Below are 16,794 nucleotides of genomic sequence, written 5' to 3'. Positions count from 1 at the left end.
GTATTTTAGGACGGCATTTCTGTCCAGACGTCTTATAATGCTATTTCTCTCGTTCTTACGTTTGCGATAGAGGATGGAAGATCGCCGCGACTCCCACCACTATTCCCTCTCCAAGCGTCCGACGATCGTATACCGCTAGCTCCCTCCGCCACTCCGTGCTGCTCTTAGCTCACCTACACGCAGCAGTGATGAGTGACGCGTTATCGTGTGCGAGTCACACGGATATTCGGACGGCATTAACGCCGGTGCGTGTACATAGAAATGCACAAAGTATAACGTTGTGCACGACTCTATTGGAACAAAGTGTGTACTAATGTGTATGTATGTCGGGAAGGGTTAGGATTATTTTTCAATATGCCCATACCTTAGTATTTTTTAATAATAAATAATAAGATCTAAATAATAAAAAAAGATATTATCTACTTCATGTCGCAAATACCAATTTTTTCTCAAGCCGCAATGCATATTAATTTTCATTGTCACTAGAAAACACTAGTTACACAGCCGACTAGTAGCCCTCGAGTTGAGCACGGATGTGTAGTGTTGTGTCGACGATTACGACAATTGGAATGCAACTTGTGTCGCCGTGTGCATGAAAGTGTCTAGGGATGTTGCAACTGGAAAGCACCCATTGGACGCTTTCCAATTGCTTAACACATTTTGACACATATGTACATAAAAATACACAATGTGTAACGTTGTGCACGATTCAATTGGAACAAAGGGTATACTAATATGTATTTATATCGTGTAAGGTTAGGATTATTTTTCAACTATGCTTATATTTTGGTATTTTTTAATAATAAATAATAAAATCTAAATAATAAAGAAGATATTATTCACTTTACGTTGCAAATGACAGTCTCTTTTCAAGCTGCTACGCTTATTAACTTTAATTATCACTAGAAAACACTAGTTTACACAGGGTGCTTTCTATTTGCAATATCCCTAGACACTTTCATGCACACGGCGACAAAAGTTTCATTACAATTGTCGTAATCGTCGACACAACACTACACATCTGTACTCAGCTCGAGGGCTGCTAGTCGGCTGTGTAAACTAGTGTTCTCTAGTGACAATTAAAGTTAATAAACGTAGCGGCTTGAAAAAAGACTGGCATTTGCGACGTGAAATGGATAATATCTTTTTTAATATTTAGATTTTATTATTTATTATTAAAAAATACCAAAATATAAGCACAATTGAAAAATAATCCTAACCCTACCCGACATACGTATACACTCTGTTTCAATTGAATCGTGCACAATGTTACACTTTATACATTTCTACATATGTGTCAAGATGTTAAGCAATTGGAAAGCACCCAATGTTTTGAAGTGTTTAATGTATCTTACTTTATGTTATACGTGTATTTCGATCTTTAATATCGTTAGTATCTTTGGATAATTTTAAAATGAGAAAGTGAACTAATTTTTGTAGTTAATATAGTCAACACATTTTAACATGCAGGTAATATGCAATGTTTGATATGCAACAATATGCTTGTCTTATCCGCACATAGATGGAGGTAATAGTATACTCTCTCTTACCCCGATACGATCAAACTTGGCATATATTGTTGCCGTTAGCGTATACTACCGCCGCAGCGCCACTACCGAGGCCAATGGTGGAGTCGCGAGTCACGCGACCGGCACATACGCGAATACCACAGTTGCGCGCTTGCATTCTCAGTGGTAAAAGCGAAGGTTATACGCGCGCGCGTGCGTGCCTGTGTCTATGTGTGTGTATCGTGTTTTCCACAAAAAATCTTTTCGTATAGCGTTGCTTCTTGTTTCCGGTCAAATGCGTACGTCTCGTACGTTTTCTCCCCTCTCTGTCCTTCCCTCCGTCTCTCCATTTTCTCTTTCTTCTCCCTCTTTCTCCTTTCTCTCTCTCTCTTTCTCTATCTACCTCTATCTCTCTATTATATGTATCTCTTTTGTGGAGCGGTTAAATAGAAATCTATATTTTTGATGCCAAAATAAAGATTATCTAAATTTATAACTTCCTTATAAAGAAGAAAGAGGAGAGGTAGAGTGCGAAAGAGATATGTATGAAGTAGAGAACGAACGAAAGAGATAGAGAGGTTAACGAATAAAGCGAGACAAGAAAGGAGAGAGATTGAGGGAGTAAGAGAGAGAGAGACGAACTGTATCGGACAGTGACGAACAGTAGAGAGTGCAACGAGGACACGGCAATCAGTCGCGAGAGGCGAGGCTAAGTGTAACCTTGTTTTCGAATTCAGGACTATTCTGTGTTTCTCTGTCAAGAAAAATTAAGCGTGCAGGATTAATCGTTAAAATTTTCACCTCTTCTTTTGTTCTTTTACGTACGTGCGTATGTGAGAGCGTGCGTGAGAGCGAGTGTGAGTGAGGAGTGTGCGTCAGCGAGCGTGTGTATATGTGTATGTATGTATGTACATATGTATGTATGTATGTATGTATGTATGTATGCGTGTGTGCGAGCGTGTGTATGCGTGTGCGTATGTCGTATGTATGTTGTTTGTTGCTTGCTTGCTTGCATATATGTATGTATGTTTGTATTTATTTATTTATTTATTTATTTATTTATTTCTACACATATAGTGCAACAGGAGAAAAAAGCAAAGTGACGTGTTGAATGTGTTTTAAGTGTATATAAGTGCCACCTGACCGATTGAGTGGACCAACATCCTATAAGGATTTTTACATTACGTATCTTGTAATGTGAGTACACACATATTTTAATTTTTGTCTTTTCCACATTCTAGTTGTTAACAATACTTATGGGACACATCCAAACAATATATTGATATCTTGTTTGGATAAATAACATGAAGTGACATTTATCCTAATTTTAATCTCATTTATGTGGCATATTTAATTTAACCTTTTTTCTCTGTTTCTCTCTCTTCTTGTGTGTCCTACTTCCCTCCTCACTCCAACTGTCCCCATCCCTGCTTCCCCTCTCTGCATCTCTTTCAACCACCCTCTCTCTCCCTTTTTCCTCCCACCTATATATCCTTCCCGTTCTTTCTATATTTCTTTCTCACTCATTCGCTATTCACTCGCTCGGTGCGACCTTCGAGCGAGGACATGCAGCGCGACGAGAACTTTCCGATCGCATGTATGTAGTATGTATCTCGTTGACACTCGAAATACATAAAACACCTATTTTTTTAAAATATATAATATATAATAATAATTATATAATATGAAATCTTATTTTTAATAATATATTAATAATAATTGTAATAATAGTGGTTATTGGCATATTGTTCGAATTATCCAAAGTGATCAACAATTATTCATAAATAAACGTATTATAATATGTAGAACATATATATAACATTGTGTGTGTGTGTGTGTTGGAAGTAATCTATTTTTTTACTATATAAAATTGCAACTGATTTTATATTAAAGTTATATTATCCCATTTATACTAATAGATTTATTTTTATGCCAATATCGTATAACATACAAAATATCATTATATAATTATGTAAAGTATAAATAATAATTGTCTAACATTTTCAATGTTAAAAAAAAAACTAATCATTTAAACATATATTTTCTTATAAAATCGTAAATCCTAACATGTGCTTTATATATCCATGTTTTTAAATCTGTTTGTATATATATTTATAAATAAAAAATTTTTAATAGAATTATTAACAGAAAATATATATGTTATGCAATAATTAATTTTTACAAAGAGTTTTTTAATTAACGCCCATGTTAGAGCACTCTGTCCCTATGTTGATATGTATATTACTAGATGCGCAACTTATGAACGTATGTTTGTATGTTTTATAAAAGACAATGATGATTTGCTACATTTTGTTTAATAATTATTGTTTTACTAAATATTGTCTTATTAAATATTGATAGTATTGTTAAAAATGTTTGATTAAATATTGTTAAATATTATTAAAAATTGTGAAAAAAAGTGACTCAGTACTTTTCGACTTAGTTTTTAATGAGATTTCATGAGACGCTATATAATTAATGGATTAAGAAGTACTCCTAATATAGTAGATATATAACATGATTGCGTGCGCAATTATTAAGTTTCGAATTGTTTGTTTATTGATACAAACAAAAATCTACGAATTCATTTAATGTGTCTTTCATCGAAATAATGTTAATTGACTAATAATAAGATAATTAAAAAAATTAATTCCGGATAGAAAGATATTCAATGTCAAATATTAATTAAAAATGCAATTGATTGTTGTAACATTATACAGTGTGCTCATCGTAATAGTCGTTATATTTCAGTTATTTGTAACAGTATGAGTAAAAATTATATAAATAAAAATTAATTGTTTTTATCAATGCATAATTTTAATTAAAATATTTAAAGTTTTAATTAAAATATTTAAAGAATACTAATTTTTTAATAAAATATCAAAAACGTTTTTGAAGTTGTATAAATAATAACAAAGTACACAAAAATGTAGAATTAAATAAAAACAAACATATTATAATGTTTTCCATTCTAAGAACTTTTTAAAAAAGGTGATTTGAAAATAAATGCACAAAATTTTAAAACAAATTAAAAAGAAATTTAGGAAGTCTTGTAATCTTTTTCGTGAATAGTGATTAAAAATATTGATAAAATGATTATATATAATAGATGCTTTCTCTCCAAGATTTTACAATTTTAGTATTTTACTATTTTTTGTATTAAAGTACGAATAATAAATTCAGATCGTAAATATTTCGAGAACGCCATTTATTTAGGTATTATTTTAATATTAAATTTATGTGAAAAATAATTTTTTAAATATATTTTTCGTTATTAGAGAAAAAAGCCTTTGTTATACATAGATTTCTTATAATTTTTCTGCTTGTAGAACAATAGTTTTATATAGATATCAGAGAAAAATCAATTCGTGCGCGCGTTATGTTGGTATCACAATGAATGTTATTTTAAATTTTTTACTTTAATGCGCATATGTTATATCATTGCTATATTTCCAAAAACACTGAATATTTTTTAATTACTACTTGCTCTATTTTAGAGCAATTAGAGAATATAATTCTAGCATATTACTTTTTCCAGATTGCAATATTTTATATGTGCTCTTCTTTGATGAAAATGTTAACATATATTCGATTATATTTATTAGAAGTTAAATATTATATAATATGCTATTGTCGAGAGATTATTTCAATAACCCTTAACGTGCAAATAAGCGCATAAAAAATATTAGTCTTTTTCTTGCTGTTCTACAATGAAATCCATCAAATTCGCGATGAGAGATATTTCCGACGGTTTCCTTGTCAGTAATCTACCATATAAAAACGAATATCATAGTAGTGGTGGGGTATCTTGTGTAAGCGTATGTGTGCATGTACTTAGGTACGTATAATGTGTATATTATGTGTGAGAGAGATATAACATAAAACAGTAAATATTTTATGTGAAATGTCCATTCTTCATATAACATTTATTCATATGTTTTCATATAATATTCTTTTATCTTAATACTTTTATAAAGGAAATCATAATAAAAAAGATTATTTACCTAATTTGTTTATGTGTATCAATATATTTATAATGTGCAATTGTACTACTTACATAATTATTTTAATAATACTATTAAACGATTTTTTCCATTATGTAACGTTAGCCCCTGTTTTCGAGTTTTATGAACTGATTAATTTATTAATTTAAATATATAGTAATCCCCCCCACTCGATCATCATAATTTATTTCTTATTTCCGTTGGATTTTCGTGATGTGCTGTCGACATTGAAAGAACAGAGTGAATGTGCACAGCGATAATGCATAAGCTCTTATCGCTTTCCAAAGAATTGCACGTTTTGAACGATTCAGTGGCCGCGCCTCCTTATCGCGTGTTATCGATATGAGCTAAAAACACAATACCGTTCGACAACATTGATGCGTCAACATTTAAGACACTAGATTATTTCGGTGTAAACAATTTTAGTTACTTTAAAATAATGACAATCATAATAAATATATATGACATATTTAGCCTTCTTATTTATATAGGATATTATAAGATATAAAAAAAGTGTAATAAAATATAACATCGAATCCTACGATTTTATATTTGCTCTAAAAGCAATATATATATAAAAAATTATATTTAAAAAAACTATTGATTTGAGACAAAACGAAACAACATTTATGAAATTGCCCTTAAGATATAACTCTTGAACTTTTGCTTTACTTTAATGACAGAAAAATTACAACTTATATCGTTACAAAGATAGATAAACTTCTGAGAACAATCTACGCTGTATTGCAATAAATTTTGGTAAAAATACTCGAAATAATGTTAAATGAATTTTTTTTAATAAATTTTCACCAACAAAGAAATTAAAAAAATGTTTATGTAATTTTATTCAAAGTGTTTGACGCAATACACGACAATACTCATATGTAGATATATTAGGTCAAACTGAACACAAAATTTCCAAATTATTTTGTAAATGACTACGTAGATTATTCGTAGATAACGATCGTGCGCGAAAATTATTTGTTAATCGAACACATACATACACACACACACGCACGCACGCACGCACGCACGCACGCACGCACGCACGCACGCACGCACACTTAACTCGTTTAATAAATAATTAAAAAATATAAGTGGTTATTGACAAAATAAAAGGGTTTTTGTATTTAGTTTAACCTAATCTATATGTATAATTGGTTGCAAATCGGTTTGCACACTTTTTATCGAATAAAGTTACAACACTTCAAAATTGAAAACCGCTGCTGACATGTATGTGCAGTAATAAATATAAAAATTGCTTACTAAGATAATGTTTAACCTTAATATAAAATAAATTTTTTCAAATTTCTTCAGCTTCCTTATCATAACTAATCTTTATTCAATTATACCTTTAATATCTTCAATATCATTAGAATAATTCAATAACGAGACTTTATCAACACGATTTTATGTTACAATATTTTCTATAAGGACAAATGGATGTCTCATAAAAATAGATAATTATTATAAAAAATATTTATATAAATAAAATAATTATATATATGAATTAAAAACTACAAAATCAGTACTTAAAATTATATGCGATATAAAATTTTATATCGATATATAGATATAAGTATGCAGAATTTTATATGAAGGTAGTAGTTTGATGAATTATGCTTTGAAAAAATGAATTTATTACAAATTTGGTACATTTATTTAATGTAAACATAACGTGCACTAGACGTCGCACTATGCACACGCCACACTGATTGTCGACAGAAGAATTGACTCGGTATGACGTCATTCTCTTTGCAACGTATCATTTTTAGCCCAGATACACACACATTGACTGCAAGAACGGAGCGAGTGACCGCATACCCGCTTAAACTCGATATTTACAATTGTATGTGCGTTTTTGCGCAGGTGATACGTGTGTACGTTCGTACGTGTGTGTGTGTGTGTGTGTGTGTGTGTGTGTGCGTATGATCACGATCCAATTATTTACTCATCATATCGCTATCAAGATAAAAAACAGTATACGTTTAACAGTATGAAATATCTAACTTATTATATATGTATATATATATATGTGTGTATATATATATATGTATATATATATATATATATATATATATATATACATACAAATTATATGTGTGTGTGCGTGCGCGCATGTATGTGTGAGAGAGAGAGATTTTACAATTCAAATCCAAATAAATATTTATCTGTAGACTTCCTTGGCATTAAAATTAGTGTTATGTTTTATAAATAACAATAATTGGTTTTCAAGTTTTGAATATTTTTATTACTAAGATGATACTTGAATTTAAATAAGGTAATTATTGTAATATGTTGATTCATCATTCTTATATTCTATATTTGTGCTCATATCCTATATTTGTTCATTTTTTTTGTACCTTTACGTTATGCTACGTATAACAACTCCGCTGCAGCGCATGTTTTTACTAATGATCATAATAGCCGTCTATTGTGCATGCAAACCCGATGCTTTCTCTTGACACTATTGACCAAAACAAAAACATCATATTCATTTCATTACCAATATCATCGTCTCTATTATTACCACTATTACCAACCACTATTATCACAACCACCACGACCACTACTACAAGCACTATCATAATAACCACCACAATCACTACCACAACTACCATCATACCATTACTACAAGTACCATCACCACTACCACCACAACCACCACCACATCATCACCACAACTACCACCACTACGTTGCAATCTACTGTCATTAGCATTATTGCCAGCAGTACATTCAAAGAAATCTGATTAGATATGAAGTGTAAATAACATTGACTGAGAGAAGATCTCGTGTTAGAATTTTCTGATACGAGAAAAATCAAGAAATGCGTTAGAATATATTAAAACCGTTATACATATACAGGTCACATGATACAGGTTTACTCGATATACAATTATAGACAAAGTGTAAAATTATAAACATAGTGTAAAATGAGCCAAACGCATAATATTAGTATATCGTTACATACATAAAAATTTATTTTTACTTATTAATATTTTACTTATTAAAATTTATTTACTTATTAAAATTATTTCACTTATTATATACTAAAATTTTATTAATATTATTTACTTTACTTATTCTTTACTTAACTTTATTTTATTAATGTTATTTTATGTATCTGCCTTGTTTTGGCCTTTTTAGTAAAAACTATAATAGTTTTATATAATACTAGAAACGCGTCGTTAGAAATGACAAAGAGATGACGAAAGTTCCTCTTTTTTTTAGAAAGTATTGGAAAATTAGTTGACATGCAGATTATTAACAAATAAATCAGCTGTCTTCAAGTCGTATGTGATGTTAATTACAAAATTAGAATCTGTGTTATAAGTTATTAGATAAAAGCATTAATGTAAAAAATTCTGCCCCCTTTGTTTAGATAACGTTCCCAAAAATATACTATTCACTAAATGCAACTGAATATAAATTAATGTTTTTCAACATTTAAGGTCTTTCTTTGAAAATTATTTCTATATTTATCATATATCAGTGTCTTGTGTTTGGTTTTTATTGCCTTAGTTTAAATATTGTCTTAGAGTTTTACTTTTTTCTATTATTATTATTATAGTTCTGTTTTTTTATGTTCTATTATGGTTAAATTTAATATAGAATTTTCACACACACAAACATACATACACACACTCACACACAAACACGTTAATATTAATTTTTAGAACAATTTTAAAATTGATTGGGAGCACAAAAAGTTGCAAACAATGTTTTTTCGAAATGTATTAAGACATTTATAACATCTCGTGGTTATGCTGTTGTATATGTGCGAGTGTATATATGTGTATGCCGATTATTGTTTAATACCTCGTATATTTTTAACTCGTGGGATATAAACAAAATGGAAGATACAGACAAATTCAAACAAGGTACAAACGAACTATTCTGGAGATTCTAATTTGTTTAACTTTGGCCAATTTTTAGACATAAATTAAAGAAGTTCCTTTGGATTTTTTTTTTATAAAGAATTATGAGACACATTTTTTAACGTTACAGTATGTTTTTATTATGTTTTGAGGAAGTTACATAATCTTTTTTTATAATTGAAACTCATATATTAGTTGAATTATAGAATGCGGCACAACATTCTGTTGGCGTGTATGATATAGCCGTTTATAATGATCTGAAACAAAACGAAAAAACACAAGATTCTTATTCTATAGGGATATGAATTAGGAATTAGGAATTGTGTGAATTAGGAGTTTTGAACTAAAACAGAATTTGATAAATGGCGGTAAGGAAAAACCAAATAGAAAAACAAAGGAGTCGTGATATCTTAAGAATGACACAATAAAAAAGAAGTAATAAAGAAGTAATAAACAGGACTCTAATTCAAAAGAATGAAAGAATATATTACCTGTGTGTGTGTGGTGGTAAATATTTTTTACATTTAATAAATTACATATTTAAAAGAAGAAATGTTTTCTTTGAATAAATATAAATTATTTATTAAAAGAAACGATCTTGTTTTTTAAATTAAGAAATTATTGTTTACTTTAAAACAATACTTTTTGTTGTAAATAACCAATTTCTTTCATACTAAATATCTTATGTTTAGGATTAATAGAAAATCTTTATGATATAATAAATATCTTTTTTTTTATATTTAATATTTTTTGTCTCTGGCGCTTTTCCCTTAATCCTTAAAAGCTATTATCACATTAATCACATTAATCACGTTAATCACATTAAAAATCACGTTAATACTATCATGGGTCTAATTTCACTCTGGTATGTGTAAATATATATATATATATATATATATATATATATATATATATATTATTTATATATATATATTATTTATTTTAGAAATTAAAAAAGTCAAACAAATGCAATTAAATGTTTTTTATTGTTGAATATTAGATGTAAAGTAGAGAAGTTTTTGTTTGCAGCGGTTACAAATAACATTGCGATAATTATTGCAAATAAATTTATTATACATTGTGCATTTAATTCCATATCTCTTATCCTCTTTTCTCGGACAGCCAATCTGTCCTGCCTTGGTGTTGATGTGGGTGGTATTGGCGTGGTATCCTCAATGTTTTTATCAATTATTTCTAAAATTTTTATCAATTATTTCTAAAATTCTTTCTTTTAATTTATACGGAAAATTTTGGATCTTTAACCGTTCTTTTAAACACGATTTTAAGGGAAAATCCGAAGTCTAACAGGTTATTTTGTCGTGTGTTATTTTTGATCCCGGTAAATATGCACTTTAACTTACCCTCCAGCAATGACTTTCCTATTCACAACTATATTATACAACTCACCTTTTTGAATACGAGTAACATATGAGAAGTTTTAGGTGTCACTCGTTGTTTGTTAGAAAGTTATTTACAAAAGAAGTTTTAGAAATGGAACTTACTTTGGACACAGTATGCATCAAAAAGTGATTTTTGGTCCGACGGTGTGACTGGGAGATTACGCCCCCCAGATCCCCGCACCGCGACAGGGGGGTCCAATTTTTTGTGCTTAAATTTAAAATTATAAAAAGAAGTTTCGTAAATATGGTGTAGTTTCTTCACACTGTACATGTGAAATGTATACTTTAGAAATATTTATAAAAAAATATGGATTTTTTAAAGATTGAGAATTTCTCACAAAAGAATTAATCATTTCAGTTTTTGTTTTTATAAAAATATATGGTTTTGTCTATATGATATATTTATAAATTAAATATATTAATAATATATTTAATTTATAAATATATAGCCAAAAACCATATATGTTTATAAAAGTGAAAACTGAAATGATTAATCATTCGTATTTGGCGTAAACCTCTTGATATCATTACTTTTATAGAGAGTATAAAATTGTCTTGTATTTTTCCATAGAATATTGGCGAGAGTACAATTGATCTGAATAAGGTTGTTTTAATATTTTTTAAAATATCATTTAGCTGAGCTCTTGTTGTAATTTATTTATCACAATTTTTTTGTAAAGACAAATAATGCTAAAGCGCCTGCACTTGGCTTCTTTTTTTTATTTTTTTTTTAAAAGTAATTTTGTTTTTATATCACATCTTTTTTTACAAAATAATATTAAACACTGAAAACGAGTTTCTTTGTTAATAACTTTATACGTTGAACTTGGATATTGTAAATATTTAGGTGTATATAAAAAGCAGGTTCTTTAAATTTTATTTCAAAATAATTTATTTTTATAAAAAATGTGTCTATTTCTCCGTCTTTGTCTCTGTCTTTCTCTTTTTTTTGTTGACTCTCTCTCTCTCTCTCTCTCTCTCTCTCTCTTGTACGGAATGATGGCCCGAAAAATGGCGGCATCAATACGGAGCTGTGCTCACCAAGCGTGAACGGGCATAAAATATGAATTGTGATATTGTCGCACTCTGCAAATGTATAGTTTATCGCCCAAATAATGATGATAAATAAAGATATATACATTTATATCCTTTAAAATGTATAATGTAAGTTCTTGAAAATATTACATATGGTCAATAATAATCACACGTCGAAAGAAATAAAAAAATAACTAGTCCTGAGATATTATTGTTCAGATAATATAATAAATAATTAGTTAAAAAAAAAATATATATACATATATATGTATTCGGTAATTTTAATAAATAGAGATTACTTGTATTGTTGTTATAAGTTTTATTTAAAGGTATATAAATGTGTGCAAATGTAATAGTTGTTAATTGTTCATTTTACGTTATGTGATGTTAAATTTCGTGATTAAAATGATAAAATATCATATTATTTGCATGTCATACAATTGATGTTGCAGAGGCCTGATTCTTGACGGTGTGCGAATGAGATACGTATACGAAAATCTACAGTATACGTAACGTGAACTATGCATTTTTGCATGCGTATTTCATTCGCATACTGTCAAGAATTGAGCCCCAGATCGATACACACGCACACATTTAATAAATCACGCACTCACTCCCCAGCACATACATATTCATCGCCGCCATTTTTGAGGTCAATGGCCAGTCTCTGTTTGAGGGTCACTAGCATGTTTGAGCGTTATCTAGGGAGAGGGGAGTGTCGTGAGCGAGGAGCGTCAGGTAGCTCAGTAGTTTAGAGCAGTCACCTGGCAAGCGAAAGATCCGGGTTCGAGTCCCGGTCTAGCAAACCGCGCTGTCGATATTTTTCTCTCTCCGGAACAAAAAGATACGCAGGTCCCGAACACACGGCGTCCCGCCGCCATCTAATCCTCCTTCTGTGTCATTCCGCCATCTAACGGAGAATATAGTCAACGGACATTTTTGTGATGAGGAGACGTTTCTTACGCATAAATTCACGATTTCAGACTTTGAGCTAAGAAAGCTCAGCTTCTGGAGCACGTAGAGGAAAAGTAAAGACAGTTTTATGATGTAATGTAAACCCAAGGAATCGATTAAGTCCCTCCAGAATTTCGTCAATTCAGCCGTTATACCCGAAACGAGAATTTAGCCTACATTCAACTAAAGCCGTCGCATAATTATACACGGTAGGCCAGTGATGTACGAGATAAAATCTTGCAGGCTTAAGTTTATACGCATGTATCAGCTACGTCCTGCAGCTACCATTGGCGCATGATGTAGCTGACGCATGCGCAAACTCGAGCCTGTGAGATTTTGTCCTGTGCAGCCCATCACTGCGGTAGGCCGCAGTTGCTTCGCACTTGGTTTCTCGACACTACCGTGTTACTTGATACTTAACAGTTGCTTACAATTACTTTTGTGAATTTCCGATCACAGTTACTACTAGCTAGCAATAATTGTTAGCGTCTTACAGCTGTAAAGTGTTACTGTAAAATGACAATTTTTAGAAATTCCTGTTGGTTTACAGTATTATTCATATACAATATATTCCTACATTATATCAGTATTTGTTGCATATTGACTATTGTTACTTTATTTCCAATGTTTGTCAATAAATATGTCATTACAATGCTTTACGAATATTATAAGCATACATTCTATAAGCGTAAATTACAAAAATATTGTTAGATCGTTGGGATTACCGTTCGATTTTTTAAGTTAAGCAACATTCGAGTATGTTTGAAGAGAAGATGATTGCGGTAAAAAACAACTCAGGATTACAGAAGGACGCAAACGTGTGAAGTGTTTATGAACTTCAGTTGTTAAAATTTTTTACATCAAATATTAATTAATTGTTTTGGGTCATTTCAATCATTAAATTTGTGTGAATCCAATAACGGTATTTGCAAGCTGAATGTAGACTGAACCTAAATTTCAATTCGAGCATACCGTACGAAAATTATAGTTCTTTATAATTACTGTAAAAAAGCTGTTGATTTATTTAAACTGTTTTAACTATGATAGTAGTTTTAAAAGTTGCGAAGTGAATTTATTATGATAATTTTGAAGAAAAGCTATGGAATTAACAAGGATAATATCAGATAAGTATCAGCGAATGCATAAAAATATATAACGATGTAAAACTTGAACTTTGTGACGTCTTTATTTTTTATAGCTAAATTAAATAATAAGGAGATAAAAGAGGAAGGAAAAGAAAAGGAGAAGAAAGGAAAGAGAGAAAGAAGAGAATGTGCGAGAAGAAATAAAGAGGAGATAGAAAAAATTAAGATAAATGTTAAGACGATACTTATAGTAAAAACCATAAAAGAGTGAGATGGAAAGACAAGAGGAATATATCAGTGAATAAGAGAATGAATAAATAAAAGGATAGATAATAAATAAATAAATTTTGTGTGCGTGTGTGTGTGCGTGTGTGCGTGTGTGTGTGTGTGCCCGTGTATGTGTGCGCGTGGTGTGTGCGCGCGCGCGTGTGTGCGTGTGCGTGAGGGGAGAAGCAGAAAAGATAGTTAAATGCAGTAAATATTAAACTATTAGAAGAAAAACAGTAAAAAAAAATAAATATGGTATAAATAAAAAGGTGAAAAAAAAAGCAGATATATATTACGATTACGATTATCGATTTACCGACTCGTAATTCATTAAATTATAATGGCTATATAGATGTCAGAATAAAAATAATAAAATATTAAGTAAATAAATTAATATATAAAAAATAAATAATAAGAGAGAGAAAGAGGGAGAGAGTAAGACAGACGGATAGACAGAGAGTCAGAGACATATTTTTATATAAAAATGAATTATTCTGAAATAAAATTTAAAACACCTGCTTTTTATATACATCTAAATATTTACAATGTCCAAGTTCAACGTATAAAGTTATTAACAAAGAAACTCATTTTCAGTGTTTAATGTTATTTTGTAAAAAAGGATGTGATATAAAAACAAAATTACTTTTTCAAAAAAAAGTAAAAGAAGGAAACCAAGTGCACGCGCCTTAACATTATTTGTCTTTACAAAAAAAATAGTTATAAATAAATTACAACAAAAGTTCAGCTAAAAGATATTTAAAGTAATATTATTAAAACAATCTTATTCAGATCAATTATACTCTCGCGAATACTCTATTGAAAAATACAAGACAATTTTATACTCTCCATAAGAGTAATGATATCAAGAAATTTACGCTAAGTGCGAATGATTAATCATTTCAGTTTTTACTTTTATTAATATATGTGGCTTTTATTAATATATGTGTGTATTAATATATTTGGCTATATATTTATAAATTAAATATATTATTAATGTTAGTAATATATTATTAAATAATAAGTAAAATTATTAGAGAAATACAAAAATGTTGAAAAAAATTATAACAACTTATTACTTAAACAAGTAATCACAATAAAAAAGAAATAAAATTTAATAACAATAAATTAAAATGAAATTTATAAAGATAATAATATTTCTTTATTCAGATTTTTCAAATTGTTACAATAATTATTTAAAAATTTTTAAATTTTATTTATAAGAAAAATATATTAATATAATTAAATGATCTTTTTTTTGTGTATATCTACGATAATATAAATATTTACAGATAAAACATTTTTAATGAAAAAATGCACGAAATGAGATTTGAACACGCAACCTACTGCGTACGATGCCAACGTATTACCTACTGCGTTACCGCTGCTGCTGTTCAATAGTGACGATCGAACGTATCAAGTGTGCCGCGGCCGACTAGAGTCATTTTTAAAAATCAATTTCTTCGAAACTATGGCTCACTGGCTGAAACGGCCGGACACGTATCATTTTTTTCGCCCAAGAACAGCTTGTAAAAAGCGCATCAAAATACCCGGAGCAGTTACCTGGTGTTTCCCTTGTTGCAAAATAATTTAGACACAATGAAATTGTGATCTTATCAAACTGTCAAAATAGAGAGTTATTGTCGACAGGCTTTCACAGTAATTACATTGTTATTTTTTTATTATTTATTATTGATTATATTATTTATTATATTTTTACTGCGTAGGTTTATCGGTATCGCAATTTTAACAGTTTAGTAAGCTCCCAACTTGAATGTATCTACATTGTCCTGCAACTGACTCTATGTAGTATAACGAGAGAAATCGATTAATGATATTAATTTTTATCCAATCTTGTGCATCATCTGCAATCTAGTGCATGTATTTGCAAAATTCAACGAACTTTTTTTAAAGTTTTTCTATATTTTTTACGGCAATTGATTTTATTTCTTAGACACACGTGCGTGCACGTACACATAATCATATTATGATATTTTCATAATGTTTATGAAGTATTACTTTAATATTGTTAGAATTATACAGGGTGGCCCACGTAAAGTGTTACAAGCTAATAACTCTAAACATATTTGTCCTATCAAAAAGTTGTTCATGAGAAAGTTTCATATATTCGAGGGGCCTTTCTAACTACGTAAACAAAAATCAAGGTACTTCCGTACCCCCTTGAAGAGGGACGGAGGGTAACTTCAAAGTTTCAAATGGGACTCCCTATACAATGTTACATATTTGGATTCTACCGGAAAAAACAAGTAAACTTTGTCTGAATTTCTTTGAAAAATGTTCCTATCAAAAGTTATAAACATTTAGACTTTTAGCCACTTCATTTATGATGAACTCCATTGATACAAAATTCACCTGATCTTACACCTTTGGACTATTTTTTATGAGGGTATATCAAAGAGGAAGTCATATATCAACCACTTACGATGAAAGAAGACTTAAAACGAAGGATACGTACAGCATGCACTAAGGTGACCCTAGAAATGTTGTTTAGAGTTAGGCAAAATTTTGTAAAAAGAATTAATAAGTGTTTAGATGTTAATGGTCAACAGTTCGAACATTTAATAAAATAAAACAAAACAGAAAAACTATGAGTCTTATTTAATTTATCATTAATTTCAATACACTCTACATTAAAGTTTAAAT

At 29.7% G+C, this 16,794-nt stretch overlaps 1 protein-coding gene across 10 annotated transcripts in view; it reads left to right on the top strand.

Moving 5' to 3' along the window:
* The first annotated feature begins 1,193 nt into the window (after window positions 1-1,193).
* Window positions 1,194-16,794, top strand: part of LOC116846693 (ecdysone receptor) — a 538,347-nt gene continuing 522,746 nt past the window's right edge. The window contains exons 1-2 of one of the 10 annotated variants that reach the window (XM_032820872.1): window positions 1,586-1,706; window positions 2,586-2,705. The gene's annotated coding sequence lies outside the window, so the exon portion shown is untranslated. Of the gene's footprint in view, window positions 2,706-16,794 lie in introns of all 10 variants that reach the window. The other 9 variants (XM_032820875.1, XM_032820873.1, XM_032820870.1 and 6 more) reach the window with 9 other exon arrangements.

The sequence above is a fragment of the Odontomachus brunneus genome, unplaced genomic scaffold (assembly GCF_010583005.1).
Source record: "Odontomachus brunneus isolate Ranch 3 - 2012 unplaced genomic scaffold, Obru_v1 Obru_scaffold_067, whole genome shotgun sequence".
Taxonomy (NCBI): domain Eukaryota; kingdom Metazoa; phylum Arthropoda; class Insecta; order Hymenoptera; family Formicidae; genus Odontomachus; species Odontomachus brunneus.
This window is presented reverse-complemented; position numbering and strand designations above follow the sequence as displayed.